Raw genomic sequence first — 15,990 nt, forward strand, 5'->3', positions numbered from 1 at the left:
CATTCCACATATATGCCATTTACACAATGCACTCAGGCCACACATGCGCCGCTGCTAGGCCTGCTCCACGCAACTCACACAGCCGTGGTATCAGCAGGTCCTCGTTAGTATAGTGGAGAGTATCCCCGCCTGTCACGCGGGAGACCGGGGTTCGATTCCGCGACGGGGAGAATTGTCACTTTTAGACACATCAATAACCAGAATTATAAAACAAGACTCTTTCTTTTCACTTTGGGCGGTGTAATGTTTTCTGTATGACGCTGTCCAATCAGCTTCTGCACCCTTCCCTGTCCAGCAACACAGTGTGATCTTATAGTATACAGCTTTCATTCCCAATTCTGTATTCAACTGGCTATATCTCAGGCTCTGTCAGAGCTAGAACTGTGATTCTACTGTCATATGAAAGATTGGAATCTCCCCTTTCATATGCCACCAGAACCGTGGTTCTAGGTCGTCCACAGCCCGAGATATGGCTGTTTGAATGGATCCCCCTTCCCTCTAGACTGTCTCCTAATGCTGTGAAACAGCATCCTGCTGATAGGACAGAGTCAGAGGCTGGGAGGAAGCCCTACCTCAGGAGAATCGCTGCTGTTACCTCCCAGTTGTCTTATAAATCCTCATTTACATATTTAGAAAAAAGCTCATAACTTTTGAAATAATAAACGTTTTGGGACACAATTTTCACTAGTATTATCAGTGTGACAGCGCCTATCAAATTAGCTAGGAGATAGGGAAGTACAAGTGACAGAGCCTCTTTAAATAGGACGAAATTGCAGTACCAGGATTATTATCTGTCTTACAAGCAGATACATTTAGAAAAATGCTAATTTTCTCTACAATTTTCTCTACGATTCGGATTGTATCGACCACATTTTACCACTTACATAAAGTACAATGTGTCACAAGAAAACAATCTCAGAATGCTTGGATAAATAAAAGAATTCCAAAGTTATTACCACATAAAGAGAAGACAATATGTCATTGCCATATTTATTCATTTTCCTATCATAGGGGGGCACACTAATCTGTATTAGAGTTGTTGAATGGTCTCAGTGGTGTCAGATTAATAGTGAATAACGAGCACAGGGATGTGGGGGCATAGCATAGTTACCAAAACAAAGACCACTCTCGGCATCGGACACGCCATACAGACCCATTCCACATATATGCCATTTACACAATGCACTCAGGCCACACATGCGCCGCTGCTAGGCCTGCTCCACGCAACTCACACAGCCGTGGTATCAGCAGGTCCTCGTTAGTATAGTGGAGAGTATCCCCGCCTGTCACGCGGGAGACCGGGGTTCGATTCCGCGACGGGGAGAATTGTCACTTTTAGACACATCAATAACCAGAATTATAAAACAAGACTCTTTCTTTTCACTTTGGGCGGTGTAATGTTTTCTGTATGACGCTGTCCAATCAGCTTCTGCACCCTTCCCTGTCCAGCAACACAGTGTGATCTTATAGTATACAGCTTTCATTCCCAATTCTGTATTCAACTGGCTATATCTCAGGCTCTGTCACAGCTAGAACTGTGATTCTACTGTCATATGAAAGATTGGAATCTCCCCTTTCATATGCCACCAGAACCGCGGTTCTAGGTCGTCCACAGCCCGAGATATGGCTGTTTGAATGGATCCCCCTTCCCTCTAGACTGTCTCCTAATGCTGTGAAACAGCATCCTGCTGATAGGACAGAGTCAGAGGCTGGGAGGAAGCCCTACCTCAGGAGAATCGCTGCTGTTACCTCCCAGTTGTCTTATAAATCCTCATTTACATATTTAGAAAAAAGCTCATAACTTTTGAAATAATAAACGTTTTGGGACACAATTTTCACTAGTATTATCAGTGTGACAGCGCCTATCAAATTAGCTAGGAGATAGGGAAGTACAAGTGACAGAGCCTCTTTAAATAGGACGAAATTGCAGTACCAGGATTATTATCTGTCTTACAAGCAGATACATTTAGAAAAATGCTAATTTTCTCTACAATTTTCTCTACGATTCGGATTGTATCGACCACATTTTACCACTTACATAAAGTACAATGTGTCACAAGAAAACAATCTCAGAATGCTTGGATAAATAAAAGAATTCCAAAGTTATTACCACATAAAGAGAAGACAATATGTCATTGCCATATTTATTCATTTTCCTATCATAGGGGGGCACACTAATCTGTATTAGAGTTGTTGAATGGTCTCAGTGGTGTCAGATTAATAGTGAATAACGAGCACAGGGATGTGGGGGCATAGCATAGTTACCAAAACAAAGACCACTCTCGGCATCGGACACGCCATACAGACCCATTCCACATATATGCCATTTACACAATGCACTCAGGCCACACATGCGCCGCTGCTAGGCCTGCTCCACGCAACTCACACAGCCGTGGTATCAGCAGGTCCTCGTTAGTATAGTGGAGAGTATCCCCGCCTGTCACGCGGGAGACCGGGGTTCGATTCCGCGACGGGGAGAATTGTCACTTTTAGACACATCAATAACCAGAATTATAAAACAAGACTCTTTCTTTTCACTTTGGGCGGTGTAATGTTTTCTGTATGACGCTGTCCAATCAGCTTCTGCACCCTTCCCTGTCCAGCAACACAGTGTGATCTTATAGTATACAGCTTTCATTCCCAATTCTGTATTCAACTGGCTATATCTCAGGCTCTGTCACAGCTAGAACTGTGATTCTACTGTCATATGAAAGATTGGAATCTCCCCTTTCATATGCCACCAGAACCGTGGTTCTAGGTCGTCCACAGCCCGAGATATGGCTGTTTGAATGGATCCCCCTTCCCTCTAGACTGTCTCCTAATGCTGTGAAACAGCATCCTGCTGATAGGACAGAGTCAGAGGCTGGGAGGAAGCCCTACCTCAGGAGAATCGCTGCTGTTACCTCCCAGTTGTCTTATAAATCCTCATTTACATATTTAGAAAAAAGCTCATAACTTTTGAAATAATAAACGTTTTGGGACACAATTTTCACTAGTATTATCAGTGTGACAGCGCCTATCAAATTAGCTAGGAGATAGGGAAGTACAAGTGACAGAGCCTCTTTAAATAGGACGAAATTGCAGTACCAGGATTATTATCTGTCTTACAAGCAGATACATTTAGAAAAATGCTAATTTTCTCTACAATTTTCTCTACGATTCGGATTGTATCGACCACATTTTACCACTTACATAAAGTACAATGTGTCACAAGAAAACAATCTCAGAATGCTTGGATAAATAAAAGAATTCCAAAGTTATTACCACATAAAGAGAAGACAATATGTCATTGCCATATTTATTCATTTTCCTATCATAGGGGGGCACACTAATCTGTATTAGAGTTGTTGAATGGTCTCAGTGGTGTCAGATTAATAGTGAATAACGAGCACAGGGATGTGGGGGCATAGCATAGTTACCAAAACAAAGACCACTCTCGGCATCGGACACGCCATACAGACCCATTCCACATATATGCCATTTACACAATGCACTCAGGCCACACATGCGCCGCTGCTAGGCCTGCTCCACGCAACTCACACAGCTGTGGTATCAGCAGGTCCTCGTTAGTATAGTGGAGAGTATCCCCGCCTGTCACGCGGGAGACCGGGGTTCGATTCCGCGACGGGGAGAATTGTCACTTTTAGACACATCAATAACCAGAATTATAAAACAAGACTCTTTCTTTTCACTTTGGGCGGTGTAATGTTTTCTGTATGACGCTGTCCAATCAGCTTCTGCACCCTTCCCTGTCCAGCAACACAGTGTGATCTTATAGTATACAGCTTTCATTCCCAATTCTGTATTCAACTGGCTATATCTCAGGCTCTGTCACAGCTAGAACTGTGATTCTACTGTCATATGAAAGATTGGAATCTCCCCTTTCATATGCCACCAGAACCGCGGTTCTAGGTCGCCCACAGCCCGAGATATGGCTGTTTGAATGGATCCCCCTTCCCTCTAGACTGTCTCCTAATGCTGTGAAACAGCATCCTGCTGATAGGACAGAGTCAGAGGCTGGGAGGAAGCCCCACCTCAGGAGAATCGCTGCTGTTACCTCCCAGTTGTCTTATAAATCCTCATTTACATATTTAGAAAAAAGCTCATAACTTTTGAAATAATAAACGTTTTGGGACACAATTTTCACTAGTATTATCAGTGTGACAGCGCCTATCAAATTAGCTAGGAGATAGGGAAGTACAAGTGACAGAGCCTCTTTAAATAGGACGAAATTGCAGTACCAGGATTATTATCTGTCTTACAAGCAGATACATTTAGAAAAATGCTAATTTTCTCTACAATTTTCTCTACGATTCGGATTGTATCGACCACATTTTACCACTTACATAAAGTACAATGTGTCACAAGAAAACAATCTCAGAATGCTTGGATAAATAAAAGAATTCCAAAGTTATTACCACATAAAGAGAAGACAATATGTCATTGCCATATTTATTCATTTTCCTATCATAGGGGGGCACACTAATCTGTATTAGAGTTGTTGAATGGTCTCAGTGGTGTCAGATTAATAGTGAATAACGAGCACAGGGATGTGGGGGCATAGCATAGTTACCAAAACAAAGACCACTCTCGGCATCGGACACGCCATACAGACCCATTCCACATATATGCCATTTACACAATGCACTCAGGCCACACATGCGCCGCTGCTAGGCCTGCTCCACGCAACTCACACAGCTGTGGTATCAGCAGGTCCTCGTTAGTATAGTGGAGAGTATCCCCGCCTGTCACGCGGGAGACCGGGGTTCGATTCCCCGACGGGGAGAATTGTCACTTTTAGACACATCAATAACCAGAATTATAAAACAAGACTCTTTCTTTTCACTTTGGGCGGTGTAATGTTTTCTGTATGACGCTGTCCAATCAGCTTCTGCACCCTTCCCTGTCCAGCAACACAGTGTGATCTTATAGTATACAGCTTTCATTCCCAATTCTGTATTCAACTGGCTATATATCAGGCTCTGTCACAGCTAGAACTGTGGTTCTACTGTCATATGAAAGATTGGAATCTCCCCTTTCATATGCCACCAGAACCGCGGTTCTAGCTCGTCCACAGCCCGAGATATGGCTGTTTGAATGGATCCCCCTTCCCTCTAGACTGTCTCCTAATGCTGTGAAACAGCATCCTGCTGATAGGACAGAGTCAGAGGCTGGGAGGAAGCCCCACCTCAGGAGAATCGCTGCTGTTACCTCCCAGTTGTCTTATAAATCCTCATTTACATATTTAGAAAAAAGCTCATAACTTTTGAAATAATAAACGTTTTGGGACACAATTTTCACTAGTATTATCAGTGTGACAGCGCCTATCAAATTAGCTAGGAGATAGGGAAGTACAAGTGACAGAGCCTCTTTAAATAGGACGAAATTGCAGTACCAGGATTATTATCTGTCTTACAAGCAGATACATTTAGAAAAATGCTAATTTTCTCTACAATTTTCTCTACGATTCGGATTGTATCGACCACATTTTACCACTTACATAAAGTACAATGTGTCACAAGAAAACAATCTCAGAATGCTTGGATAAATAAAAGAATTCCAAAGTTATTACCACATAAAGAGAAGACAATATGTCATTGCCATATTTATTCATTTTCCTATCATAGGGGGGCACACTAATCTGTATTAGAGTTGTTGAATGGTCTCAGTGGTGTCAGATTAATAGTGAATAACGAGCACAGGGATGTGGGGGCATAGCATAGTTACCAAAACAAAGACCACTCTCGGCATCGGACACGCCATACAGACCCATTCCACATATATGCCATTTACACAATGCACTCAGGCCACACATGCGCCGCTGCTAGGCCTGCTCCACGCAACTCACACAGCCGTGGTATCAGCAGGTCCTCGTTAGTATAGTGGAGAGTATCCCCGCCTGTCACGCGGGAGACCGGGGTTCGATTCCGCGACGGGGAGAATTGTCACTTTTAGACACATCAATAACCAGAATTATAAAACAAGACTCTTTCTTTTCACTTTGGGCGGTGTAATGTTTTCTGTATGACGCTGTCCAATCAGCTTCTGCACCCTTCCCTGTCCAGCAACACAGTGTGATCTTATAGTATACAGCTTTCATTCCCAATTCTGTATTCAACTGGCTATATCTCAGGCTCTGTCACAGCTAGAACTGTGATTCTACTGTCATATGAAAGATTGGAATCTCCCCTTTCATATGCCACCAGAACCGTGGTTCTAGGTCGTCCACAGCCCGAGATATGGCTGTTTGAATGGATCCCCCTTCCCTCTAGACTGTCTCCTAATGCTGTGAAACAGCATCCTGCTGATAGGACAGAGTCAGAGGCTGGGAGGAAGCCCTACCTCAGGAGAATCGCTGCTGTTACCTCCCAGTTGTCTTATAAATCCTCATTTACATATTTAGAAAAAAGCTCATAACTTTTGAAATAATAAACGTTTTGGGACACAATTTTCACTAGTATTATCAGTGTGACAGCGCCTATCAAATTAGCTAGGAGATAGGGAAGTACAAGTGACAGAGCCTCTTTAAATAGGACGAAATTGCAGTACCAGGATTATTATCTGTCTTACAAGCAGATACATTTAGAAAAATGCTAATTTTCTCTACAATTTTCTCTACGATTCGGATTGTATCGACCACATTTTACCACTTACATAAAGTACAATGTGTCACAAGAAAACAATCTCAGAATGCTTGGATAAATAAAAGAATTCCAAAGTTATTACCACATAAAGAGAAGACAATATGTCATTGCCATATTTATTCATTTTCCTATCATAGGGGGGCACACTAATCTGTATTAGAGTTGTTGAATGGTCTCAGTGGTGTCAGATTAATAGTGAATAACGAGCACAGGGATGTGGGGGCATAGCATAGTTACCAAAACAAAGACCACTCTCGGCATCGGACACGCCATACAGACCCATTCCACATATATGCCATTTACACAATGCACTCAGGCCACACATGCGCCGCTGCTAGGCCTGCTCCACGCAACTCACACAGCCGTGGTATCAGCAGGTCCTCGTTAGTATAGTGGAGAGTATCCCCGCCTGTCACGTGGGAGACCGGGGTTCGATTCCGCGACGGGGAGAATTGTCACTTTTAGACACATCAATAACCAGAATTATAAAACAAGACTCTTTCTTTTCACTTTGGGCGGTGTAATGTTTTCTGTATGACGCTGTCCAATCAGCTTCTGCACCCTTCCCTGTCCAGCAACACAGTGTGATCTTATAGTATACAGCTTTCATTCCCAATTCTGTATTCAACTGGCTATATCTCAGGCTCTGTCACAGCTAGAACTGTGATTCTACTGTCATATGAAAGATTGGAATCTCCCCTTTCATATGCCACCAGAACCGCGGTTCTAGGTCGTCCACAGCCCGAGATATGGCTGTTTGAATGGATCCCCCTTCCCTCTAGACTGTCTCCTAATGCTGTGAAACAGCATCCTGCTGATAGGACAGAGTCAGAGGCTGGGAGGAAGCCCTACCTCAGGAGAATCGCTGCTGTTACCTCCCAGTTGTCTTATAAATCCTCATTTACATATTTAGAAAAAAGCTCATAACTTTTGAAATAATAAACGTTTTGGGACACAATTTTCACTAGTATTATCAGTGTGACAGCGCCTATCAAATTAGCTAGGAGATAGGGAAGTACAAGTGACAGAGCCTCTTTAAATAGGACGAAATTGCAGTACCAGGATTATTATCTGTCTTACAAGCAGATACATTTAGAAAAATGCTAATTTTCTCTACAATTTTCTCTACGATTCGGATTGTATCGACCACATTTTACCACTTACATAAAGTACAATGTGTCACAAGAAAACAATCTCAGAATGCTTGGATAAATAAAAGAATTCCAAAGTTATTACCACATAAAGAGAAGACAATATGTCATTGCCATATTTATTCATTTTCCTATCATAGGGGGGCACACTAATCTGTATTAGAGTTGTTGAATGGTCTCAGTGGTGTCAGATTAATAGTGAATAACGAGCACAGGGATGTGGGGGCATAGCATAGTTACCAAAACAAAGACCACTCTCGGCATCGGACACGCCATACAGACCCATTCCACATATATGCCATTTACACAATGCACTCAGGCCACACATGCGCCGCTGCTAGGCCTGCTCCACGCAACTCACACAGCCGTGGTATCAGCAGGTCCTCGTTAGTATAGTGGAGAGTATCCCCGCCTGTCACGCGGGAGACCGGGGTTCGATTCCGCGACGGGGAGAATTGTCACTTTTAGACACATCAATAACCAGAATTATAAAACAAGACTCTTTCTTTTCACTTTGGGCGGTGTAATGTTTTCTGTATGACGCTGTCCAATCAGCTTCTGCACCCTTCCCTGTCCAGCAACACAGTGTGATCTTATAGTATACAGCTTTCATTCCCAATTCTGTATTCAACTGGCTATATCTCAGGCTCTGTCACAGCTAGAACTGTGATTCTACTGTCATATGAAAGATTGGAATCTCCCCTTTCATATGCCACCAGAACCGCGGTTCTAGGTCGTCCACAGCCCGAGATATGGCTGTTTGAATGGATCCCCCTTCCCTCTAGACTGTCTCCTAATGCTGTGAAACAGCATCCTGCTGATAGGACAGAGTCAGAGGCTGGGAGGAAGCCCTACCTCAGGAGAATCGCTGCTGTTACCTCCCAGTTGTCTTATAAATCCTCATTTACATATTTAGAAAAAAGCTCATAACTTTTGAAATAATAAACGTTTTGGGACACAATTTTCACTAGTATTATCAGTGTGACAGCGCCTATCAAATTAGCTAGGAGATAGGGAAGTACAAGTGACAGAGCCTCTTTAAATAGGACGAAATTGCAGTACCAGGATTATTATCTGTCTTACAAGCAGATACATTTAGAAAAATGCTAATTTTCTCTACAATTTTCTCTACGATTCGGATTGTATCGACCACATTTTACCACTTACATAAAGTACAATGTGTCACAAGAAAACAATCTCAGAATGCTTGGATAAATAAAAGAATTCCAAAGTTATTACCACATAAAGAGAAGACAATATGTCATTGCCATATTTATTCATTTTCCTATCATAGGGGGGCACACTAATCTGTATTAGAGTTGTTGAATGGTCTCAGTGGTGTCAGATTAATAGTGAATAACGAGCACAGGGATGTGGGGGCATAGCATAGTTACCAAAACAAAGACCACTCTCGGCATCGGACACGCCATACAGACCCATTCCACATATATGCCATTTACACAATGCACTCAGGCCACACATGCGCCGCTGCTAGGCCTGCTCCACGCAACTCACACAGCCGTGGTATCAGCAGGTCCTCGTTAGTATAGTGGAGAGTATCCCCGCCTGTCACGCGGGAGACCGGGGTTCGATTCCGCGACGGGGAGAATTGTCACTTTTAGACACATCAATAACCAGAATTATAAAACAAGACTCTTTCTTTTCACTTTGGGCGGTGTAATGTTTTCTGTATGACGCTGTCCAATCAGCTTCTGCACCCTTCCCTGTCCAGCAACACAGTGTGATCTTATAGTATACAGCTTTCATTCCCAATTCTGTATTCAACTGGCTATATCTCAGGCTCTGTCACAGCTAGAACTGTGATTCTACTGTCATATGAAAGATTGGAATCTCCCCTTTCATATGCCACCAGAACCGTGGTTCTAGGTCGTCCACAGCCCGAGATATGGCTGTTTGAATGGATCCCCCTTCCCTCTAGACTGTCTCCTAATGCTGTGAAACAGCATCCTGCTGATAGGACAGAGTCAGAGGCTGGGAGGAAGCCCTACCTCAGGAGAATCGCTGCTGTTACCTCCCAGTTGTCTTATAAATCCTCATTTACATATTTAGAAAAAAGCTCATAACTTTTGAAATAATAAACGTTTTGGGACACAATTTTCACTAGTATTATCAGTGTGACAGCGCCTATCAAATTAGCTAGGAGATAGGGAAGTACAAGTGACAGAGCCTCTTTAAATAGGACGAAATTGCAGTACCAGGATTATTATCTGTCTTACAAGCAGATACATTTAGAAAAATGCTAATTTTCTCTACAATTTTCTCTACGATTCGGATTGTATCGACCACATTTTACCACTTACATAAAGTACAATGTGTCACAAGAAAACAATCTCAGAATGCTTGGATAAATAAAAGAATTCCAAAGTTATTACCACATAAAGAGAAGACAATATGTCATTGCCATATTTATTCATTTTCCTATCATAGGGGGGCACACTAATCTGTATTAGAGTTGTTGAATGGTCTCAGTGGTGTCAGATTAATAGTGAATAACGAGCACAGGGATGTGGGGGCATAGCATAGTTACCAAAACAAAGACCACTCTCGGCATCGGACACGCCATACAGACCCATTCCACATATATGCCATTTACACAATGCACTCAGGCCACACATGCGCCGCTGCTAGGCCTGCTCCACGCAACTCACACAGCTGTGGTATCAGCAGGTCCTCGTTAGTATAGTGGAGAGTATCCCCGCCTGTCACGCGGGAGACCGGGGTTCGATTCCGCGACGGGGAGAATTGTCACTTTTAGACACATCAATAACCAGAATTATAAAACAAGACTCTTTCTTTTCACTTTGGGCGGTGTAATGTTTTCTGTAGGACGCTGTCCAATCAGCTTCTGCACCCTTCCCTGTCCAGCAACACAGTGTGATCTTATAGTATACAGCTTTCATTCCCAATTCTGTATTCAACTGGCTATATCTCAGGCTCTGTCACAGCTAGAACTGTGATTCTACTGTCATATGAAAGATTGGAATCTCCCCTTTCATATGCCACCAGAACCGCGGTTCTAGGTCGCCCACAGCCCGAGATATGGCTGTTTGAATGGATCCCCCTTCCCTCTAGACTGTCTCCTAATGCTGTGAAACAGCATCCTGCTGATAGGACAGAGTCAGAGGCTGGGAGGAAGCCCCACCTCAGGAGAATCGCTGCTGTTACCTCCCAGTTGTCTTATAAATCCTCATTTACATATTTAGAAAAAAGCTCATAACTTTTGAAATAATAAACGTTTTGGGACACAATTTTCACTAGTATTATCAGTGTGACAGCGCCTATCAAATTAGCTAGGAGATAGGGAAGTACAAGTGACAGAGCCTCTTTAAATAGGACGAAATTGCAGTACCAGGATTATTATCTGTCTTACAAGCAGATACATTTAGAAAAATGCTAATTTTCTCTACAATTTTCTCTACGATTCGGATTGTATCGACCACATTTTACCACTTACATAAAGTACAATGTGTCACAAGAAAACAATCTCAGAATGCTTGGATAAATAAAAGAATTCCAAAGTTATTACCACATAAAGAGAAGACAATATGTCATTGCCATATTTATTCATTTTCCTATCATAGGGGGGCACACTAATCTGTATTAGAGTTGTTGAATGGTCTCAGTGGTGTCAGATTAATAGTGAATAACGAGCACAGGGATGTGGGGGCATAGCATAGTTACCAAAACAAAGACCACTCTCGGCATCGGACACGCCATACAGACCCATTCCACATATATGCCATTTACACAATGCACTCAGGCCACACATGCGCCGCTGCTAGGCCTGCTCCACGCAACTCACACAGCTGTGGTATCAGCAGGTCCTCGTTAGTATAGTGGAGAGTATCCCCGCCTGTCACGCGGGAGACCGGGGTTCGATTCCCCGACGGGGAGAATTGTCACTTTTAGACACATCAATAACCAGAATTATAAAACAAGACTCTTTCTTTTCACTTTGGGCGGTGTAATGTTTTCTGTATGACGCTGTCCAATCAGCTTCTGCACCCTTCCCTGTCCAGCAACACAGTGTGATCTTATAGTATACAGCTTTCATTCCCAATTCTGTATTCAACTGGCTATATATCAGGCTCTGTCACAGCTAGAACTGTGGTTCTACTGTCATATGAAAGATTGGAATCTCCCCTTTCATATGCCACCAGAACCGCGGTTCTAGCTCGTCCACAGCCCGAGATATGGCTGTTTGAATGGATCCCCCTTCCCTCTAGACTGTCTCCTAATGCTGTGAAACAGCATCCTGCTGATAGGACAGAGTCAGAGGCTGGGAGGAAGCCCCACCTCAGGAGAATCGCTGCTGTTACCTCCCAGTTGTCTTATAAATCCTCATTTACATATTTAGAAAAAAGCTCATAACTTTTGAAATAATAAACGTTTTGGGACACAATTTTCACTAGTATTATCAGTGTGACAGCGCCTATCAAATTAGCTAGGAGATAGGGAAGTACAAGTGACAGAGCCTCTTTAAATAGGACGAAATTGCAGTACCAGGATTATTATCTGTCTTACAAGCAGATACATTTAGAAAAATGCTAATTTTCTCTACAATTTTCTCTACGATTCGGATTGTATCGACCACATTTTACCACTTACATAAAGTACAATGTGTCACAAGAAAACAATCTCAGAATGCTTGGATAAATAAAAGAATTCCAAAGTTATTACCACATAAAGAGAAGACAATATGTCATTGCCATATTTATTCATTTTCCTATCATAGGGGGGCACACTAATCTGTATTAGAGTTGTTGAATGGTCTCAGTGGTGTCAGATTAATAGTGAATAACGAGCACAGGGATGTGGGGGCATAGCATAGTTACCAAAACAAAGACCACTCTCGGCATCGGACACGCCATACAGACCCATTCCACATATATGCCATTTACACAATGCACTCAGGCCACACATGCGCCGCTGCTAGGCCTGCTCCACGCAACTCACACAGCCGTGGTATCAGCAGGTCCTCGTTAGTATAGTGGAGAGTATCCCCGCCTGTCACGCGGGAGACCGGGGTTCGATTCCGCGACGGGGAGAATTGTCACTTTTAGACACATCAATAACCAGAATTATAAAACAAGACTCTTTCTTTTCACTTTGGGCGGTGTAATGTTTTCTGTATGACGCTGTCCAATCAGCTTCTGCACCCTTCCCTGTCCAGCAACACAGTGTGATCTTATAGTATACAGCTTTCATTCCCAATTCTGTATTCAACTGGCTATATCTCAGGCTCTGTCACAGCTAGAACTGTGATTCTACTGTCATATGAAAGATTGGAATCTCCCCTTTCATATGCCACCAGAACCGCGGTTCTAGGTCGCCCACAGCCCGAGATATGGCTGTTTGAATGGATCCCCCTTCCCTCTAGACTGTCTCCTAATGCTGTGAAACAGCATCCTGCTGATAGGACAGAGTCAGAGGCTGGGAGGAAGCCCCACCTCAGGAGAATCGCTGCTGTTACCTCCCAGTTGTCTTATAAATCCTCATTTACATATTTAGAAAAAAGCTCATAACTTTTGAAATAATAAACGTTTTGGGACACAATTTTCACTAGTATTATCAGTGTGACAGCGCCTATCAAATTAGCTAGGAGATAGGGAAGTACAAGTGACAGAGCCTCTTTAAATAGGACGAAATTGCAGTACCAGGATTATTATCTGTCTTACAAGCAGATACATTTAGAAAAATGCTAATTTTCTCTACAATTTTCTCTACGATTCGGATTGTATCGACCACATTTTACCACTTACATAAAGTACAATGTGTCACAAGAAAACAATCTCAGAATGCTTGGATAAATAAAAGAATTCCAAAGTTATTACCACATAAAGAGAAGACAATATGTCATTGCCATATTTATTCATTTTCCTATCATAGGGGGGCACACTAATCTGTATTAGAGTTGTTGAATGGTCTCAGTGGTGTCAGATTAATAGTGAATAACGAGCACAGGGATGTGGGGGCATAGCATAGTTACCAAAACAAAGACCACTCTCGGCATCGGACACGCCATACAGACCCATTCCACATATATGCCATTTACACAATGCACTCAGGCCACACATGCGCCGCTGCTAGGCCTGCTCCACGCAACTCACACAGCCGTGGTATCAGCAGGTCCTCGTTAGTATAGTGGAGAGTATCCCCGCCTGTCACGCGGGAGACCGGGGTTCGATTCCGCGACGGGGAGAATTGTCACTTTTAGACACATCAATAACCAGAATTATAAAACAAGACTCTTTCTTTTCACTTTGGGCGGTGTAATGTTTTCTGTATGACGCTGTCCAATCAGCTTCTGCACCCTTCCCTGTCCAGCAACACAGTGTGATCTTATAGTATACAGCTTTCATTCCCAATTCTGTATTCAACTGGCTATATCTCAGGCTCTGTCACAGCTAGAACTGTGATTCTACTGTCATATGAAAGATTGGAATCTCCCCTTTCATATGCCACCAGAACCGCGGTTCTAGGTCGCCCACAGCCCGAGATATGGCTGTTTGAATGGATCCCCCTTCCCTCTAGACTGTCTCCTAATGCTGTGAAACAGCATCCTGCTGATAGGACAGAGTCAGAGGCTGGGAGGAAGCCCCACCTCAGGAGAATCGCTGCTGTTACCTCCCAGTTGTCTTATAAATCCTCATTTACATATTTAGAAAAAAGCTCATAACTTTTGAAATAATAAACGTTTTGGGACACAATTTTCACTAGTATTATCAGTGTGACAGCGCCTATCAAATTAGCTAGGAGATAGGGAAGTACAAGTGACAGAGCCTCTTTAAATAGGACGAAATTGCAGTACCAGGATTATTATCTGTCTTACAAGCAGATACATTTAGAAAAATGCTAATTTTCTCTACAATTTTCTCTACGATTCGGATTGTATCGACCACATTTTACCACTTACATAAAGTACAATGTGTCACAAGAAAACAATCTCAGAATGCTTGGATAAATAAAAGAATTCCAAAGTTATTACCACATAAAGAGAAGACAATATGTCATTGCCATATTTATTCATTTTCCTATCATAGGGGGGCACACTAATCTGTATTAGAGTTGTTGAATGGTCTCAGTGGTGTCAGATTAATAGTGAATAACGAGCACAGGGATGTGGGGGCATAGCATAGTTACCAAAACAAAGACCACTCTCGGCATCGGACACGCCATACAGACCCATTCCACATATATGCCATTTACACAATGCACTCAGGCCACACATGCGCCGCTGCTAGGCCTGCTCCACGCAACTCACACAGCTGTGGTATCAGCAGGTCCTCGTTAGTATAGTGGAGAGTATCCCCGCCTGTCACGCGGGAGACCGGGGTTCGATTCCCCGACGGGGAGAATTGTCACTTTTAGACACATCAATAACCAGAATTATAAAACAAGACTCTTTCTTTTCACTTTGGGCGGTGTAATGTTTTCTGTATGACGCTGTCCAATCAGCTTCTGCACCCTTCCCTGTCCAGCAACACAGTGTGATCTTATAGTATACAGCTTTCATTCCCAATTCTGTATTCAACTGGCTATATATCAGGCTCTGTCACAGCTAGAACTGTGGTTCTACTGTCATATGAAAGATTGGAATCTCCCCTTTCATATGCCACCAGAACCGCGGTTCTAGCTCGTCCACAGCCCGAGATATGGCTGTTTGAATGGATCCCCCTTCCCTCTAGACTGTCTCCTAATGCTGTGAAACAGCATCCTGCTGATAGGACAGAGTCAGAGGCTGGGAGGAAGCCCCACCTCAGGAGAATCGCTGCTGTTACCTCCCAGTTGTCTTATAAATCCTCATTTACATATTTAGAAAAAAGCTCATAACTTTTGAAATAATAAACGTTTTGGGACACAATTTTCACTAGTATTATCAGTGTGACAGCGCCTATCAAATTAGCTAGGAGATAGGGAAGTACAAGTGACAGAGCCTCTTTAAATAGGACGAAATTGCAGTACCAGGATTATTATCTGTCTTACAAGCAGATACATTTAGAAAAATGCTAATTTTCTCTACAATTTTCTCTACGATTCGGATTGTATCGACCACATTTTACCACTTACATAAAGTACAATGTGTCACAAGAAAACAATCTCAGAATGCTTGGATAAATAAAAGAATTCCAAAGTTATTACCACATAAAGAGAAGACAATATGTCATTGCCAT

At 42.8% G+C, this 15,990-nt stretch overlaps 3 non-coding genes across 3 annotated transcripts; all 3 read left to right on the forward strand.

The window, feature by feature from the left end:
- Positions 1 to 4,714: 4,714 nt before the first annotated feature.
- On the forward strand, positions 4,715 to 4,786 carry TRNAD-GUC (transfer RNA aspartic acid (anticodon GUC)). The gene has a single exon. It is a non-coding gene; the product is annotated as a tRNA-Asp (tRNA).
- Positions 4,787 to 11,638: 6,852 nt separating this feature from the next.
- On the forward strand, positions 11,639 to 11,710 carry TRNAD-GUC (transfer RNA aspartic acid (anticodon GUC)). The gene has a single exon. It is a non-coding gene; the product is annotated as a tRNA-Asp (tRNA).
- A 3,390-nt stretch (positions 11,711 to 15,100) lies between these two features.
- Positions 15,101 to 15,172, forward strand: TRNAD-GUC (transfer RNA aspartic acid (anticodon GUC)). Its single transcript has one exon. It is a non-coding gene; the product is annotated as a tRNA-Asp (tRNA).
- Positions 15,173 to 15,990: the final 818 nt, after the last annotated feature.

This window comes from Rhinoderma darwinii, chromosome 3, assembly GCF_050947455.1.
Source record: "Rhinoderma darwinii isolate aRhiDar2 chromosome 3, aRhiDar2.hap1, whole genome shotgun sequence".
NCBI lineage: Eukaryota > Metazoa > Chordata > Amphibia > Anura > Rhinodermatidae > Rhinoderma > Rhinoderma darwinii.